Here is a 20,456-nt window from a genome sequence, read left to right as displayed (position 1 = left end):
GTGGAAAATTGTTCCAGATCAATTTCACATTTATTTTGTTATATTTGACTCTATATATTTATGTTTCAATATCCCTTATGCAGTAAAATTCTTTGGGGAAAGAAATGATATTAAATGAACTGGGTGGACTTTGATAGGGCCTGGTGATCTTAAGAGAAGCTGTCACCATCTGTGTCCCCAGGTGAAACTGTAGTTGGTCTCTTCTTTAAGATTTCTTTTTAATCTTATCCAAAACACTTACCACACCCTTTTCATAGATAAATGTGAATTACAGTCTGTCATTATTCTCACGATCTTAAAATCTCTGGAAATAAATTAATGAGATTTTACTGAAATGGATCTAGGACTGGGAAATGATGTCTATGCCTTTCCAAATAAAGATTGTTTAAAAATTGGACATGAGTTTAGATGATTAATGTGTTAGCTTAATCAAAGTGTCTTTCACATTCATTATTTGTTGATGATATCCAACTTCTGAAAATATTCACCTTTTTAACACCTGAAGGTATTCAAATGTGAGGCCAAAATTAGCTAAGTTGTAACAATAAGGTGATAATTGCTAACTGTAAAACTACATCCAGAATGCAAAACACTAACAGTGTGAAATATGATATATCAAGAACTATGTAATGTTTTGAACAACCAACAATAAAAAAACACTAACTTCACTCTCCATTTGCTTAAATGACTTTTCATCTCTGAATTTCTTTCAAAACTAGAAGAAGCATTACATTAATTAAGTTTGTATGTTACAGTGTTAGGTTTAGACCACATAAAAAATTTACTTGGGTAGCAGATCATTTTATTTTTATGCTGTGCCCATAAAATTTGTTACCATAAATATATGTGATACAGGTATACTATAGTTAAACAAATTTGAGTCTCAATTGTTGCAGCCTTTTTTCATTAGACTTGTACTTCTGACATTTGGCCATGCATTGAAATAGTTTGAGAAGTTTTCTAATTGCACCTATAAAAATCAAATAAGATTTTCTGGAGGTTAAACTTAAGTATCAATATTTTTTGAATCTTCTAAAGTGATACTATTGTGCAGCTAGTTTTAACACTACTAAAAAGACTTTAACACTACCAGAAAAATGTTTTCTCTATATATTTTTGCACCCAGAATTGTAGTGAGCACCTAGCTGAATAAATCATATTTCAACAAAGAAAATAATGAATTGCTTAGAGCATGAAGGTCACCTCAAGACCAGGTGAGTATTTTCTTCCCTTCACTTAATGTAGACCTTGCAGTTTTCAATTACTGTATACTAGCACTTGTTCTATGCAGTTTTATTTGTGAATATAAGAATCTGGCAGTTAGAAACTACTTCACCCTGATTTGTATCTTTTTAAACACAAAATGATTCACTAAGTATTTCAAACATCCTCATTTATTGAATCTTTTTTCTTCTAAACAAGTGCAGAGAACAAAAGTAAGTACTGCAATTGAATTAAAGAAACAGATTTCAATGTGTACAAATCCAATGAGGTGATATACTATATTAAGAAAATGAGAGGTAAAACCCACAGGATCATCTCAATAGATGCATAACAAGAATTTAACAAAATTCCACAGCTATTCATGATAAAAAGTCTAAACAAACAGAAATAAAATGACCTGTATCAGCACAATATAGGCCATTTATGAAACACCACAGCTAACATAGTAATGGATGGGGAAAAGAAAGTTTTTCCTCCAAGAAACCCACTTCTGCTCAAAGTAGTCCTAGCCAGGGCAATTAGGCAAAAGAAAGAGAAGCAAAAGATATACAAATTGGAAAAAAAAAAAAAATATATATATATATATATATATATATATATATATATATATATATATCCCTCTGTTTTTAGATGATCTGATATGAATGTGGAAAACTCTAAAGACTTAGGCTAGGGTTGTGGCTCTGTGGTGGAGCACTCGCCTCGCACGTGCGAGACCCTGGGTTCGATCCTCAGTACCACATAAAAATAAATGAGTGAAATAAAGGTATTGTGTCCAACTACAACTAAAAAAAGTAAATATTAAAGAAGAAAACTCTAAAGACTGCAAGAAAACCTTGTTAGATATAATAAACAAATTCTGTAGTGTACAGACTGCACATACACAAAAGAGTAGTATTTATTTGCAACAACAATTACCAAAAAATAGATTAAGAAACACCTTTATTTACAACATCAAAACGAATAAGATACTTTATAAATTTAACTTAGGAAGTGTAAGAATTGAACACTGTTACCTATAAGGGCTAATGAAAAAAAAAGTGAAGACGTAAATAAAAGGGAAGATATCCCATGTTTTGAAACAAGTAATATCGTTAAAATATGCATATTATGCAAAGCAATCTATGGACTCAATACAATCCCTGTCATAATTACAATAATATTTTTCAAATTAAAAAACATGTAATGTATGTGTGGAACCATGAAAACACCTGAATTCTCAAAGCAAGAAAGAACAAAGTTGGAGGCAATCACTTCCTGATTCCCAGTTATGTTAAAAAGCTACAGCAATCAAAATAGTATGTTATTGGGATAAAAACATGCAAATAGGCCAGTGAAACTGAACAGAGATCCCAGATACAGACTCATGCATGTATGGCCACCTACGTTCCAACAGGAGCACTTGAGAATTCATGATTAGGAAGGGAGATCTCTATGACACATGGTGTTGGAAAACTGGATGCCCGTGTGCAAAAGAACAAAATTGGACCCTTAATAATATCCTCAACCACCATCAACATGACCTAGACATAAGCACAGAGTCTGAAACCATATAGTTGCAAGAAAAAAAAACAGTAAAAGCTCCTTGATTTTTTGGTCTCAGAAGTGATTATTTTTTAATCTGATACCAAAAGCATAGACAATAAATTTGCAAAAACAAAGCTGGAACAAGAGAAAACTGAAGGGCTTATGCATGAAAAAGGGAACAGTGAGCAAAATGAAAACAGTCTCAGGGTGGGAAACCCTGGAAAACTGATAAGGGGTCAATATTCTAAATAGATACGGATTTCATATAACTGAATGGCAAAACCAAATTACTTAGTTAAACAAAAAGACCAAAAGACCTGAATACACTTTTTCCAAAGAAGACATACAAATAATCAGGTATACAAAAAGGTGAAGTTCAACCTATAGTGAGCTATCAGCTCACACACTGTTAGGAGGGCTACTCTCCCAAAGACATAGTTGTAAGTTTTAGTGTGGATGTGGAGAAAGGGAACACTGGGTACACTCTCGGTGGGAATGTTGATTGGTATAGCAATTATGAAAAATGATATGGGTTCCTGAAAAGAATCAAAACTATGATGACCATTTGATCCTGCAATTTCTCTTCAGCATAAATATATATCAAAGAGATATCTTCACTCTAATATCATTGCAGAACTGTCCGCAAAATCTTGATATGGACAAGCTGAATGTTCATTGTGGATGAATACAGCATAATAAATTTATAATGTACTTAATACTTATTAAATATCATTATATATTTAACATAAACAATGGGATAATATTAAGCCTTTAAAAAATAACATCTTGCCATATGCAAAACCATGGATGAACCTGAAGGACAATATGCTAAGTGAAATAAACACGATGATAAAAATTGCACAATCTCATTCATATGTAAGTGCCACAATCTGTATAGCCGAGCCCTAGAAACCAGTGAAGGGAAATGAGGGATTAAGAAAGACACACAGACATTTATAGAGAGAAGCTGAGACCAGGTGGGACACCAACCTCTGATGGGAGAACAGTAACCCAAAGCCAGCACAGCATGTTTACTTTATAATTATTATCACAAAAAGATGATTTGTGGGAAAGTTTCTGCAAAGCAGGCAGTCTTGAAGGTTTCAGTGCTTGCAAGATATTATGGTTACCTTGTTATGCTCAGAATTCTCTATCACTGGCAGCCTGTGTCTGAGCTCAAGGTCAAGACTGATATAGTTCCATGCCTTTGCACAGAACTTTCTCAGCAGGGCATTACCATAGCTCATGGACAATCTTGTCTGCACCTTTTCATAGAAAGTTCCCAGGGCAAAGTGCAACCACAGCTCCGAGGCAGTCAAAGACCATGGTACAAGTCACCATTCCCCACATGTAAGATCCGAAAATGTCCAATTTATAGAAGGAGAGAACATAATGCTTTTTTTTTTTTTTTACCAGGGAGTATGTGGTGGGAACCAGGAAGATTTTAGTCAAAGGGTACAAAGATTCATTTACATAGGATGAAAAAGTTCTAGAGATCCAGTATATTGCCTAATAACTACAGCTAAGAACACTGAAGTACATACTTGAATTTGAGTAGATCTAACATGTTCTTAAAACATACACATAAAGATAAACCATGAGAAGAGAAGGTATTGTTCATTAGTTTATCAAAGCATTAAACATATAAAATTTTTAATGAAAAGTTAAAATTAAAATATTTAAAGTATGAAAATATAAAATGAGCTTAAAATAACTAATATTAAATAATAGTTAATTTTTTTAAAAAATCAATGACAGGAAGTAACTGGAATTAAAAAAATACAATTAAGAACATCACAATTTTATTTTATCCATTCATCTATTGAAGGGCATCTGGGTTGGTTCCACAGTCTAGCAATTGTGAATTGTGCTGCTATGAACATCGATGTGGCAGTATCCCTGTAGTGCACTCTTTTAAGGTCTTCAGGGAATAGTCCGAGAAGAGCAATAGCTGGGTCAAATGGTGGTTCCATTCCCAGCTTTCCCAGGAATCTCCATACTGCTTTCCAAATTGGCTGCACCAATTTGCAGTCCCACCAGCAGTGTACAAGAGTACCCTTTTCTCCACATCCTCGCCAGCACTCGTTGTTGTTTGACTTCATAATGGCTGCCCTAAAAAATGACAAAATCATGGAATTTGCAGGGAAATGGATGGCACTAGAGCAGATTATGCTTAGTGAAGCTAGCCAATCCCTAAAAAACAAATACCAAATGTCTTCTTTGATATAATGAGAGCAACTAAGAACAGAACAGGGAGGAAGAGCAGGAAGAAAAGATTAACATTAAACAGAGACATGAGGTGGGAGGGAAAGGGAGAAAAAAGGGAAATTGCATGGAAATGGAGGGAGACCCTCATTGTTATACAAAATTACATATAAGAGGTTGTGAGGGGAATGGGATAATAAACAAGGAGGGAAATGAATTACAGTAGATGGGGTAGAGAGAGAAGATGGGAGGGGAGGGGAGGGGGGATAGTAGAGGATAGGAAAGGTAGCAGAATACAACAGTCACTAATATGGCAGTATGTAAAAATGTGGATGTGTAACCGATGTGATTCTGCAATCTGTATTTGGGGTAAAAATGGGAGTTCGTAACCCACTTGATTCTAATGTATGAAATATGATATGTCAAGAGCTTTGTAATGTTGTGAACAACCAATAAAAAAAAGAACATCACAAATTAAGCGACTAAAAGCTTTTTAATTTTATAAATAGATTCTGTGAGGGTCACCTTACTTTTGTGTTAATTAGATGCAGTTACCATTCTGCATCAGGTAGCAGCTGTCATTTCCATGATTTGAACTATTACTGAGAATGAAAGAAGATTGGTAAGACCACACATATTAAGAACCATTTTCATTCATACAAGGTAGTAATTCCACCTTGAGAACTTTTGAAATGAAAAAAAAAAGATGTGTATTGGATATTTTAAGAGTCTCTAGGTAGAAGGATGTTGGGGAAAAATCCAAATAAACTCCAATTGGGGAAGATAGATTAATGCTTTGATTTATATCCCTTGAGATAATACTGTATCCCTTGAAACACTATCTGTGGACACTAAAAAGCAACAGGAAAACTGGTTATAATTATCAATAAAACAAGATATAATATTATTTGCAACAATGATTATAATGGTGTGTAAAATATTCTGGTCATTTGAGCTCACATGCTAAAGTACCATGTTAGTACTGTGTGGTGATAGTCCAATTGACTTTTTCCCCTTTATTTTCCTTTTTTTTATGTGATGTGATAATGATTTACAAAATGTTTGGCAAATATTTCATTCTGCCCTTTAGCCTTTCTGACACCAGTTCTAAAGGTTGAATATTCATGTGTCTTTTTAATTTATATTATGTACATTCCTTCTTTGATGCAAGAAATAGAAACTTATGAGTTCAGCAAATGCCTATTTCTGTCTCTAACAACATTGCTTATTGTACTGTTATATTTTTATTACACTGCTTTACTCACCACATATACTGAAGTATTATTTTGATATTTTAATGTGGATATAAGATGATTAAATTTTTCCATTTTAAAATGTAACTCATAAACACAGAAAAACTTTGATGAAATGGTAAGAACTGATATTCACTTTTTAAAATATATATAAAATTAGATTTTTTAATGCTATATTTGCTAATGAAAAACAACTCACCCAAAAAGGAATTTTTTATTTTATTTTTTTTTTAATTTTTTATTGATTATTTAAAGCATTACATAGCTCATGATATATCATCTTTCATACATTAGACTCAAATTGTGTTTTGAACTCCCATTTTCACCCCAAATATAGATTGCAGAATCACATCTGTTACATATTCACATTTTTACATAATGCCATATTAGTGTCTGTTGTATTCTGCTACCTTTCCTAACCCCTACTATCACCCCTCCCCTCCCCTCCCCTCCCATCTTCCCTCTCTATCTCCCCTGCTGTTGTTCAATTCTCTCCCTTTTTTTCCCTCCCCCTTGCCCCTCATAGCCTCTTGTAATTTTATGTATCCTTGAAGGTCTCCTACCATTTCCATATGCTTTCCCTTCTCTCTCCGTTTCTCTCCCCCCATTCGTCTTTGTTATCTGTAGTCTTTTCCACATGCTCTTCCTTCCTGTTCTGTTCTTAGTTGTTCTCTTTATATCAAAGCAGACATTTGGCATTTGTTTTTTAGGGCTTGGCTAGCTTCACTTAGCATAATCTGCTCTAATGCCATCCATTTCCCTGCAAATTCTATGATTTTGTCATTTCTTAGTGCTGCATAATATTCCATTGTGTATAGATGCCACATTTTCTTTATCCATTCATCTATTGAAGGGCATCTAGGTTGGTTCCACAGTCTAGCTATTGTGAATTGTGCCGCTATAATCATTGATGCAGCCGTATCCCTATAGTGCGCTCTTTTAAGGTCCTCAGGGAATAGTCCGAGAAGTGCAATAGCTGGGTCAAATGGTGGTTCCATTCCCAGCTTTCCCAGGAATCTCCATACTGCTTTCCAAATTGAAATCTGGAACAAGACAGGGATGCCCTCTATCACCACTTCTATTCAATTTAGTTCTCGAAGTACTAGCCAGAGCAATTAGACAGACAAAAGAAATTAAAGGCATAAAAATAGGAAAAGAAGAAATTAAACTATCGCTATTTGCGGATGACATGATAATATACTTAACAGACCCAAAAGAGTCTACAAAGAAGCTGCTAGAGTTAATAAATGAATTCAGCAAAGTGGCAGGTTATAAAATCAACACGCATAAATCAAAGGCATTCCTATATATCAGCAACAAAACTTCTGAAATGGAAATAAGGAAAACCACTCCATTCACAATATCCTCAAAGAAAATAAGATACTTGGGTATCAACCTAACAAAAGAGGTGAAAGATTTATACAATGAAAACTACAGAACCCTAAAGAGAGAGATAGAAGAAGATCTCAGAAGATGGAAAAATGTACCCTGTTCATGGATAGGCAGAACTAACATCATCAAAATGGCGATATTACCCAAAGTTCTCTATAGGTTTAATGCGATGCCAATCAAAATACCAACGGCATTTCTTGTAGAAATAGACAAAGCAATCATGAAATTCATATGGAAAAACAAAAGACCCAGAATAGCAAAAGCAATTCTAAGCAGGAATTTTTTAATTTGATCATTTGTTTAATCAGATTCAGGATTTGCTCCTTTGGGCCCAAGAATATCTATTCTCTCTACAGTACAGAGGATTAATATCTCATTTTAATTTATTTAAAATCTGTTGACTTGTGGGAGTTAACAGAAACTTTGATTTTGGTAATTCTAATTAAACGCTAATTGCAATTTGAAGAATTTGCTACCATGAAATTGAAAAGCTCAGCAATGACACAGACATGATTTTTCTTTGCTTCTCCATGATATGTGAAACTATGGAAATGTTGAATGCTATCTAAGGCAAAAATCTTATTTTCATGGTGAATATTTTTATTCCCAACCATCAAAATCAGAGATGATGATGATATTTAATTAGAAAATAGTAGAGGACTTCACAACTGAAGTAAAATGATTCCTTTTGAGCTGCTGGTGGTTTGGGTTAATCCTCTCTAGTGATAAATTAACTGCAGTAGAAGTATAAAAGTATGAAATATTTTGTGTGTTGAACATACATCTTGATGCATCCATTTTTTAGGCTTTAAATATAAAATAAACCCCTATCCTTCTACATATGGAACCATGGTTCCCCTTCTGGAAAGTAACACATATTTCTTTAGCCAAACAAGTACCAGGATCAAGCCTGCCATTTATGCTTGGGAACATAAGCTTCCCTCAGGAAAGGGCAGCAATATTGACACCCCCCACACACAAATGCACTCACAAATACCCATTTATATATAGTATCCATACAGCCCACTCTCTTGGTCATAAGATGTTTTCTTCTATTCTTCACTCAAAAATTTCCCTCTGCTGCCCTAAAGAGATTATACAAATGGCATTCCAAATTCAGCATTGGTCTCAACATTCAAGATGTCATGATAATTTCTGTATCAGATCTCAATGTGTCCTCTGTTGCTCCAGAGATCTATGCATTAAAAAGGAAAGTAATTTACACCCACACCTACATACTCAATATACTGTAGGAAAAGTAGGACAATGAAAGTCAAATAAATTCTTCCATATATAAAAGCAAAATAGAAAACATTAATGAATTCTTACTTGGTAGATGTTATGGGGCACTTACAGTGTCCCTTGGAATATTTCTATATTTTGCCTGACTTATGCTTCCTGACTTATTTATTTACTTATTTATTATTGTTACCTTTTAAAATGCTGAAGCCAAAACCAAGACCACAAACAACAACATCATCATCATCAACATCATAGTATGGCTATGTCTAATATGTTAATAAGGACTATCTCCTCCCTCAGTGTTGAAATAACAGTCAGCCAGCAACATTCTTGTGGGAGTTTGGAGGAACAAAAAATTATTTCAAGTCTTGAAAAATTAATTTCTTTCAGCTCAGGCTGAAAGCTCATTTGTCAGTATAAATGAAACAGAGTCTTCTTCTATTTCATTCCAGTAACTTCTGCATGTCAATAATCACATCTTAAATTCCTTTGGAGACATGACTCTGTCGCCAAGCTACTTTTAGTTACCTGAATTATGAGATGTTCTGGTAGAGGTACAGCCTCAATCTTTCCTCCCTGCACCAATTTACTCAGTTTAAAGGATTTATTAGGAGCTACTTTAATAGAGTTGTGGCTTTAATGTCTTTTGATAGACACACCATTGATTTGGTTTTTGCCACAAAATTAAACTCTAATTGACCTTTATTATTGAAGAAATTCTCAGTTTTATATTTTCTCATTTGGAAATGAAGGTAAGATGTGTTTTACAGCAGTATGAACCACAAGATGTCTTAAATTATTGTATAATCTTACATGTCTGTTTAAAAATTTGACAATTATTTTATAGTTTTTCTTTATTTTAGGCGCTTATAAAATGCACCAATAGCAAACAAGAAATCTTATTTCACATCTTTACACCTAAAAGCCACCAGATAATCCCAGTCATCATCTGTCTTTCAAGATATCAAAGGCAATTAATGTACCGGAAGTTTCACCACTCCATAAAATAGGTCTGTATCATTCCAACCTCCAATATATTTTCTAACCTCCTTCTTCTGGCACAGAAGCCCAAGTATGTATTTAGAGTTTGTTTTCTTATATTATTTTAATGACCATATGCGTCAGCTTCAACTACGATTTTTTTTCCCCCAGCAATAACTCCAAAGTTTCAGTGACTTGTATCAGCACATAGTGACTTTTAATTGTATGGATTCCATGGTGGGTTAGCAAAAGTGTTGCTTCATGTCTTCTTTTTTTTAAAAAAATACTTATTATTATTTATTTAGTTAGTTAGTTAGTTATCAGCGGGCACAACATCTTTGTTTGTATGTGGTGCTTCATGTCTTCTTTATCTTGGCATCTTTGTGGAGATTATGAACATGTTCTATTATGGGACATGCTTCATGGCATGAGATCTAGAAGAAAATGCACATGGGAAGAGAGAGAGAACAGAGACATGCTCAAGCCCTGTATTGGCTCTCAAGCTTCTGATGGCAACTGCAATGGTTAATTTGAATCATCAACTTGATTGGGTTAAGAGATGCCAATGATTAAGAGTCTGTGTTAAAGAGATGTGTCTAGAAATGATTGGCATGTGGAATAGGCAACTGGAGTGGAGACCCTCCCCAACGTGGGCAGCACCATCCAACAGGATGATGGCTTGAATGGAATAAAAGTTGGAAGAACAAGGAAGCAACAGCAAATTCAAGCTTAACTCTTCTTGAACTGGTTCTTGATTGCTGATGAAATGGTTTGAGGATGTCAGACTCTTGCTTCTTCACTCTTCCTCCAAAGTAGAGTCTGCCAGTGAGTGTTCAGGGAGTTTCCAGAAGCCATCAGTGTCAGATTAGGGTAGCACTGTTAATTCCTCTTGTTCTGGGGCTTCAGCCTCTTGGACTGTACAGCTACTGGTTCTTCCAGCTCTGCAGCCTGCAGATGTCCATGGTGGACTATCCAGCTTCTGGTTGTGTAAGCCAGCCTAATAAGTCTCCTTTTTATAATTATACTTCCTGTTGGTTCTGTACCTCTAGAGAACCCTGACTAACATAGCAACTGATGAGCTCGGCTTCTCCTCATGAGATATCAGTGAAGCAAGCATCAGATGGCCACACCTGTCACTGATTCTGTGGGACACATAACCCTACACAGAGGAGCAAATTATATGCCCATCCTTGAGAACATGGCTCATTGCTACATTATTCCATGATATTGTTGAATCAGATCATTGGAGAATAATATTTCATTGATTAACAAACTCTAGAATATATATTCATTCCCTTTGAAATAATTCAGCACCAAGTTATTTCTTAAAGCTTATATTGACAAACACAACAATTTATTTACCACACCTGCCACCCCAATAAACATGAGCATGTTAAAACTATTCCCAGAAATCATGGCTATAATAGAAGAAAAAACTAACAATATTCTCTTGAGACTCTTGTAGTCTTCTTTGGACTTATTCTTCACATATATATGAATATCAATAAATGGATGCATATTTTCATTAAAAAGAGACATATCAGGGATGAAGTGCCCACCAACAAAACAACACTAGTAAGAGTAGAGAGCAGGGTGTGAGCTGCACTGGTGGAATGAATCTGTTTTCACAAGATTTTACTAGAGAAATACAGTTTGCTTGACTGAAATCACATTGATTAAAAACTAAAGCACAAAATGTAGAATATGTTCTGTTATTATTTCCCATGCAAAAATGTAAACAGTCTTTCTAAGGAGGGAGCCAATGCTTTTTTGCTTTTTGCCTCACAAGTTGTCCAACAGGAGCAGATGCAGTGACTGGAACGCCATCTGACATCACCACAACTTGGAGGGGACAGTCCCACAGTCACAGTGACAGTGAAGAGTGTGTTGCTGTGAAAACAAACAAATAAACAAACTCTTTGTGCTCATAAGTGAAGCTGAAATTGCACCAGAGTCACAGTCGTGCTGTTAGACATCACACTGAGATGCCTGCCTTCCGGAACCATCTGAGATATTTCATAGCCATTAACAAGTTGACCTCACACAGCAAAATGAGCCTCATTCAAAAACCCGAGAGCAGTGCTAATATATATATATATATATATATATATATATATATATATATATATATATATAATGTATATTCACAACAAGTATTGTATTTCTCTGACATATGCTTAAATCTTAAATTTAAAACTACAGGTTTTAGTTATACTGTGTCCATATTTAAACACACACACACACACACACACACACATCAGACCATGCTGAAACGTTAAAGCTATAAACATACTATTATCACTCAAATGTGCATGTTGTAATCTTTCTTCTCTTTCCATATAATTTTAAAAATTGACTTTAGTTGTTAAAATATGAAAGTTTTTACCCTGATTAATGATGCATTAATAAAGAACAAAATGCCTCATACACACTATAAAGTGCTGTTTGAAGCCATCCAGCACATGCTTACATGCTTATTTATAAAGTACCTCATCTTTTTGGTTCAGTCCCAGTTTCAGTTCTTCCACTTGAAATCTGAGTTTCTATGCTTCTGCCTCATTCTGATCCACTGGGCTGTTTGCAGGATTAAGTTCTGCCACCTTCACCTGGTACAGTCTTCTTAGTTTTTGATAAGCATGTTGAAGTTCCAACAGTTCCTTTTAAGAGAAAGCAGGGATCCATTATTTGTAATCTACTCTGATGAAGTCGGAAGAAAGACAAGTTCTTCCGACCAAGGAGAAAGTATTCCAGGAAAAAGTCAGATGGGTTACCTCCTCCATCTCAAACTCTATCTTGCTGCAATTAATGTCTCTTGTTGGGTCTGCACTGGGGATGAACACAGAGGTGCCCTACCATTAAGTCATAACCCTGCCCCACTTTTTTTTTTAAACTGATAGTTATAAGAGCATATTTATTCTGTAAGAATGTACATAAGATTCTTGGAACAGAGTGGAAAATTCAGAAAAAGACACAAGAATATGTAGGCCATTTAGTCTAATCATTCTCATGAAACTTCAAAAATACACAAATTAAAATCCTTTACTACTATTTTGATCTACCAAATTAACAAAGATTTAGAAAAACAAAGGCATTCAGCCTTGGCAAGAGGTGGAGTGATCAGAACTCTCATTGGGTTGTAGTGGGCATGTAATTTAAATCATTCATGTGGCACCACAAGAACTTTAAGTTTTGAGACCAGATCTTGCTAAGTTGCCCAGCCTGGCCTTGAACTTGTGACCCTCCTATCTCAGCCTCCCAAGTCACTGGGATTACAAGCGGGCATCACTGTGCCCAGCTTGCAATTAATACTATGATTAGCATATAACTGTAAGTGGAAAATGCATTCCTTTGTGTCTAAAATGGCTAAAATAAAATGCAGCTCTTTATTCTGTTAAGTAAATGTCTCAATTCCCTCCTTATTCAGGAAATGTTTTAATGTATCTTTTCCAAAGAAGAAAATCACATACCCATAAGTGAAGAGTAAAATATAATAAAAATAAAAGCAAAAGAGCTCTTCAGCTACAATGTCAACAGAAGTCTTGGAAGTTATGAGGCTGTATGCTATTAACTGTGTTTCTGAGAGAGAAGCAGCTGCAATCCTACTGTCACCAGCCACCCCTCCAGAAACCAGGGAATCTGAGTCAGTGACCTGGAGAACATGGTAAAGAAGCAGATGAATCTATGATGGCACAGCTGCTTGACCAGTGTTGCCAAGATCAACACCAGGCACAACATACATTTATAGAATAGAGTAATTGGCCACAGATAATTAATAAGGGTTTCTACTTTTTGTGAAAATTCGCAGCATGACATTAACAATATTGTCATCGTGGAATACAGCTTTCTTAAAACTTTAAAGAAAAAAATCTGTACTTCCTCCTAATATTATAATACTGTAGGAAAACCCAATGATATTTCTTTGACTTTCTGAAAAACACTGTCATCATAATTAATATATAAAAATCACAAAGAATGGTATCAGTTTGAAATCTTCTTTCAATTACTTAGGAAAATTAGGTAGACAACTAGAAATTGAATTTTTCTTCATATCTTTTATGAATTGTCATCTTGATAATGATGAATCAGAAAATCAAAGTAAAAAAATTAAAAAAAGAGTATATAATACTGGAAAATGTTAGAAGAAAAATGTGGATACATTTTTAAAATCACCAAATAGTACAAGTTTTCCTAAGTATAATCCCAAGCCAAGAGATCATAAAATGATAAATGTAATCACAATTATACAATTTATGCACAGTAAATAAAACAGTATTTTGTACATGAGACCAAGTACCTTACTACACAAAGAATTGTATCAAGTTTATGAAAATTAACTGGATATAAAATGTGAAAAGACAAAATGTACAGAAAATAAAATAGAATATCTCCTAAACTTTGAAAGATATTCATCTTCATTCAACTAGGGGAATAATTATTACAATGTACATAACATTTTGACATGTCAAAAATACAGAAATGGAAATCAAGTTAGAGATGGGTAGGAGGGTCCTCAGGAAATGCAGGAGATGGCTATAAAAGGGCAACATCACATATCCTTAAAATGGAAATTCTCTCTGTTCTGACTTTCATTGTTTCAATATCTTGGTTGTACTATTATAAGACAATTTTGTAAGATGATAACATTTGAGGAAACTGGGTAAAGGCTGCACACTTCTCTTTGTATTATTTCTTACAAATATATATGAATCTGTAATCATCAAAAAATCAAAAGTCTAATTATGAGGATGTAGAAATAAAGGAACCCTTACATGCTGTTGGTAAGAATGCAAACTAGAACAGACATTATGGGAAAGGATATGTGATTCCTCAAAAAATTAAAAATAAGACAATGTATGGTCCAGCTTTCCCACTACTGGATATATATCTAAAGTAAATGAAATCAGTCAGTCAAAGAGATATCTGCACCCCCATGTGTGCTATAGCAGTATTTATAAGAGCCAAGACATAGAAACAAACTAAGTGTTCATCAACCAATTAATCGATAAAGAAAATTTGGTACATTTACATGATGGAATATATACATAATGGGAGACAATTCAGCCACAAAAAGAAACAAAATGTTGTCATTCATGACATGGACCAACCTGGAGACTGTATTAAGTACAATAAATGGTTGGAATGAGAATCACCACCTCTGGTGACCAATTCTGAGGAAGGGTTGCAGGAGAGAGGAGGAAACAGATCTAGCAGGGCGATTAGACGTGGCCCACACACTGGTCAGCTGGTCAGTAGCTGCACAGCAACACATTGGTCTGTGAAATCACTGCAGCATTTTACTGAATAGCATCACAGATCGCATTGGAAATGCAAACAGATCTCTCACTTCTCTTCAGAACACAATTTTCAAATGTCAAGTTTGAAAATTTTTATTTGTTAACAAAGAATCCTGGAATAGGGAACACTCTTCTATTATTTGTAGTGACAACGGGATCTTTCTTGATCTCTCAAACATAAAGTCCCTTTCTCCTTTCTTTCCTTCCCTCCTTCCCTTGATTATCCTCCTTTCCTCATTCTATCTTTTGTCCATTCAACAAATATTTCTGGCAATTGGCTAAGTGGTACTATATAAAATCAAGCTTCAGGCCACTTTGTAGAGACAAAGAAGCTAATAGTATTATGGAATATGGCAATGATTCATAGATAAGGGGACATGGGTTCTGAAATTTGGAAGTTAATTAAAGAGTATTGTGTGGGTTTGTGTCTGTGTCTTCTATTCTGTACCACTGGTCTACAAGTCTATTTTCATACCATTCTTGTTACTATAGCTCTGTTGTATAGTTTAAGGTCTGATATTGTGATAATTAGAGAAACACAAATCAAAACTGCTCTAGGATTTCATCTCACTCTAGTCAGAATAGCAGTTATCAAGAATACAAGCATTGGCGAGGATATGGAGAAAAAGGTACACTCATACATTGAAAGCAGTATGGAGATTCCTTAGGAAACTTGGAATGGAACCATCATTTGACCCAGCTATCCCACTCCTCAGTTATACCCAAAGGACTTAAAATCAGCATAGTATAGTGACGCAGCCACATCAATGTTCATAGCAGCTCAATTCACAATAGCTAAACTGTGGAACCAAACTAGATGACCTTCAACAGATTAATGAATAAAGAAAATGTGGTACATATACACAATGGAATATTACTCAGCATTAAAAGAGAATAAAATTATGGCATTTTCAGGTAAATGAATGAAGTTGAAGAATATCATGCTAAGCAAAGTAAGCCAAAAAAAAAAAACAAAGTCCATATGTTTTCTCTGATAAGTGGATGCTGACCCACAATGGTGGGGGGGGGCATGGGGAGAGTGGAGGAACTTAGATTGGGCAAATGGGAGGGAGGGAAGAAGAGGGGGCATAGGGGCAGGAAAGCTGGTGGAATGAGATGGACATCATCACCCTAGGTACATGTATGACTGCACACATGGTGCACCTCTCCATTGTGTACAACCAGAGAAATGGAAAGTTGTGTTCCATTTGTGTACAATGAATTGAAATGCACTATTATATCATGTATAACTAATTATACCCAATAAAATCTTTAAAAAATTATTATTTGAAGAGGAAAATCTGAAAGGAAGATGGTCCAAGCTAAAGCAGCAGCACACAGCAAGGCTGTGTCAATGGGAAGGTGCCTGGACTGCAGCAAGAGTGAGTGTGAGGGTGAGGGTATGAGCTTCAGAGTGTGCGTGAGTGTTGAGTGTGACCGCGTGGTGAGTTGTTACTGTGGGTATGTTACAGTGTTAATATGAGTTTGAGTGTTAAGAGGGTGTGGGTGTGATTTTGAGTTTGAAGGTATAAGTGGAAGATTGTGTGGGTGTGCTTCTGAGTGTGAGAGTGCATGTGTGTTCGCGCACATGCACGTGAGTCTCTGTACTTTGGCGTGGTACACATGACCATGAGCCTATTTTTTAAGAGAGTACTCATATGTAGTAGGAAAAAAAATAACGCACAATTAAAAGATTCCACATACTCACGTCTTAAGAGACCCCTTAGCATAAAAAAACAATCAGTACGGAAATCTATCAGTTCTAGCTACATAGAAGTACTGTGTTAACATATGAATGATCACAAATTTAAACTCTGAAGTTTATCACAGGTTTTCAGATTTCATTTCAGTCTTGTCAGAATGGCAATCATCAAGAATACAGGCAACAATACATGTTAGCAAGGATGTGGTGAAAAGTTACGTTCATACATTGCTGGTAGGACTGCAAACTGGTTCATGCACTGTGGAAAGCAGTATAGAAATTCCTCAGAAAATTGAGAATGGAACCACCATTTGACCCAGCTATCACACTCCTTGGTTTATACCCAAAGGACTTAAAATCAGGATACTATAGTGACACAGCCACGTCAATGTTTATAGCAGTTCAATTCACAATACCTAAACTATGAAACCAACCTAGGTATCCCTCAATAGATAAATGGATAAAGAAAATGCAGGATATTTACTCAATGGAATATTACTCAGCTTTAAAGAAGAGTGAAATTATGGCATTTGCCAGTAAAGGGTTGGAGTTATAGAATATCATACTAAGCAAAATAAGCCAATCCCACAAAACCAAAGGCCAAATATTTTCTCAAATATGCAGATGCTAATTCACAATAAGACAGGGGGTATTAGGGAAGAATTGCATTACCTCAGATTAGGTAGGGGAAAATGATGGGAAGGGGAGGGGATGTGGGGATAGGAGAGACAGTCGAATGAAACACACATTATTACTGTATGTATATATGTGACTACGTGACCAATATGACTCTGCAACATGTACACTCATAAAATGAGAAATTATATCCCATCTATGTATGATACATCAAAGTGCATAAATGAATTCTACTGTCATGTATAACTAATTAAAACAAATAAATAATTTAAAAAATATATCACAGGTTTTCAGATTGTGGAAATAGAGTCAGAAATAAGAGTATGTACTAGAACAAGGACATTCTCTTATGAATATCCCAACATAATGACTTATTGACTTAATTATCATCCTACTTTAAAATATCACTTAACTCTCTACTATAACCATGTGCTTCTGGTATTACAAATTGAAATGAGGGGGAGAAATGGGGAAATGTACAGGAAATGCTTTTGATAAATTTGCTGGGGAGTAGTGACTCATGATGTGTGTGTGAGACAAGGAGGGAGAGGTGGAAGAGGTTGCCCTTGGGGATGAAGCATGGATCTAGACAGGTGTCAATAATGCTTTGCACCAGTGGAGCTTTGAAGAGCAGCTAGACTGGGCAGGCTGTGCTAGGTCAGAGTAGGTGCAGCTCTAATCTCACCATCTTCCCCCCTGGGGAGATTTAAGACATCTGTGATGGGGAAGATTTTTTTCTAGTATATCATATGTGAACAAGGAATAGTGTCCATATCTAAGGGACCTTGTGGTATGTAAATGTGTGAATTTTTAGATGATTGGCAGAGTACCCAGTACAGAATAGCATATGCATAGTGCTTTCTGCAGATATATTTCTTTTTCTATGTACCTAGTTATTGTTCTCATTACCAAATAATGAACTATGCTCACTGTGTTCTTATCATTGGCAATACCCTTCTTTAGTAGGGGTCATAGAGAAACTTATTTAATGGAGATTCGATTTGCATGTTCTTTGTTGAGTGAACAGGATTTCATTCTGTGACTGTCTTTTCACCATTCCCAGAGTGCATGTACTGTACCAATAGGAAAGAAACAAATTTTCTCCCACCAACCTCCAACAAGTCAACTGAAAACACATCTCAGTCTATACATCATTCAGGTATACTGCTAGATGCTGGTGCCCACTGTGAACCAAGTATCTCTGTTCCTACCATCACAGATTAAGCTGAAGATGCAGACAACTGAGCAAGCAAAAGGCGGAGTGTGGAGAGATCCAGGTGGGTGTGATAGGTGCACATCTAAAGGAAACACAAGTCAGACATGAATGGCACGGGGAGACAAACATCGTATCTCAGAACTTGCATCTTAGAAACAGAAAGCTCCTTTAATTCCATGCTCCATTCAATCTGAAGCACATGTTTTTTTTTTGTTTTTTTGTTTGTTTGTTTGTTTGTTTCGTTTTGTTTTGTTTTAATGATCTTTAGAAAGTTGAACAAAGAAAGCTCAGGAAACAATTTAGACAAATTTTATCAAATCATAGAGAAATAAGTACACTTAGTGTTACATAAATTATTTCAGAGAATACCCAAATTTCTTTCTTTCTTTTTATTTATTTTGTGTGTGTGTGTGGTGCTGGGGATTGAAACCAGAGCCTTGTGGATGTGAGGCAAGCACTCTACCAACTAAGATATATCCACAGTCCAGAGAATACCCAAATTTCTAAAAGTTCTATTTAAAATACACATAATAATCATATTTTAAATATCCATAGGCATAGATTTATATACTGATGTAAAATACTCATCAATTTATGTTCATATATATGCTCAGCACAGGTGGATGAACACTGTGGGAATGTAAGTTGTCATGAACACTTTAGGAGCAGTTTGGTGGCATTCATCACATCTGAAAAACAGCTCTGTTAATGTGAAACATCGCTTGGACATATGGATTACATGCTTCACACAAAATTTTTAATATGGCATAGTTTATAAATTGAGGAAATACAGATTAATCAATAAGGAATTGATAAATAAACACAGTGTTTCCTGTAATACAGTACATGTATTAGGTTTGTATTTATCAATATTCAAACGTCTATAAAATAAGTATAGTATAAAAAGTTGCAGAATTATACAGTACAATGTCAGTCATTTTAAATGTATATAAGCTAATAATACATTGTTGATTACATTAAGGTGTGATCTGAGAGTAAAAATACACATAAAAAAGATATTCACCAGCATATCCCTTCATTAGAGGAAAGGAGGGGGGATGAAAGGAAGGTGGGTCTTTTGCTACAGCTGTGTGAGTCGTTCTTAAAAATATCAAAAGGTCTGTGATATCTGTCATTAAACTTACATCTTGGTGGTGAATACACATATGTCCATTTTGAAATTTTCTGCATTCCTAAAGTCTTTGAAATATTTAATTTTAAAAAGGAAACTAAATTCAACCCAAAATAAAGTTTTAAAGGTCTCCTCAAAGCTGTTTTCTACCTTCTGCTAGCAGGAAGCTGTGACTTAGATCCTTGTGTGACTCCTCATTTTATATCAATCCCACATCTAACACTGGAAAAACCCTGTGACACTCTTCTCAAAGTGCCTGCAAGAGGAAAAAATAGCACTTGTAGAACATGTTCTCTGCCTCTTCCTCCATCCTCAGAGCCTCCCTCTTTCTAAGGTACCATGTTCTATAGACTAGGCCACACAGAAGGGGGTTCAACCCTAGCCTTCCCCTTTTCTTCTTCCCATTCCTTCCTCCACACCAAAGGTAAATCACAGCAGATGATGTTCAAACAGTCAGACCAGTTGTATCACCAGTGTGATGCCCCCCCGCCCCCCGCACTACTTAAGAGACTCATGGACTCTACACACTCTGGGGCTGACCCCTTTCCAGGACCTTCTGTCCCTTTCCCTGGACACAGTCCTTATGCAGTTCCAGCCTTGGGCATTGGCAACTACACTTCCTTCTGCTTTACCCTGAAAAAAACCACAAGGC

General features: G+C 35.5%; 1 pseudogene across 1 annotated transcript in view; it reads right to left on the bottom strand.

Moving 5' to 3' along the window:
• Positions 1-8,736: 8,736 nt before the first annotated feature.
• The window catches only part of LOC308659076 (coiled-coil domain-containing protein 102B-like), a 184,023-nt pseudogene continuing 172,303 nt past the window's right edge, over positions 8,737-20,456 (bottom strand). The window contains exons 7-8 of the transcript XR_014024301.1: positions 12,314-12,481; positions 8,737-8,796 (exon numbers count right to left, since the gene is read on the bottom strand). The product of XR_014024301.1 is annotated as a coiled-coil domain-containing protein 102B-like (transcript). The remainder of the gene's footprint in view (positions 8,797-12,313; positions 12,482-20,456) is intronic.

This window comes from Spermophilus citellus, assembly GCF_964194105.1.
Source record: "Spermophilus citellus genome assembly, chromosome: 10".
Classification (NCBI taxonomy): domain Eukaryota; kingdom Metazoa; phylum Chordata; class Mammalia; order Rodentia; family Sciuridae; genus Spermophilus; species Spermophilus citellus.
Note: the sequence above shows the minus strand (reverse complement) of the source record. Positions and strands in the feature narration are given on the sequence as shown.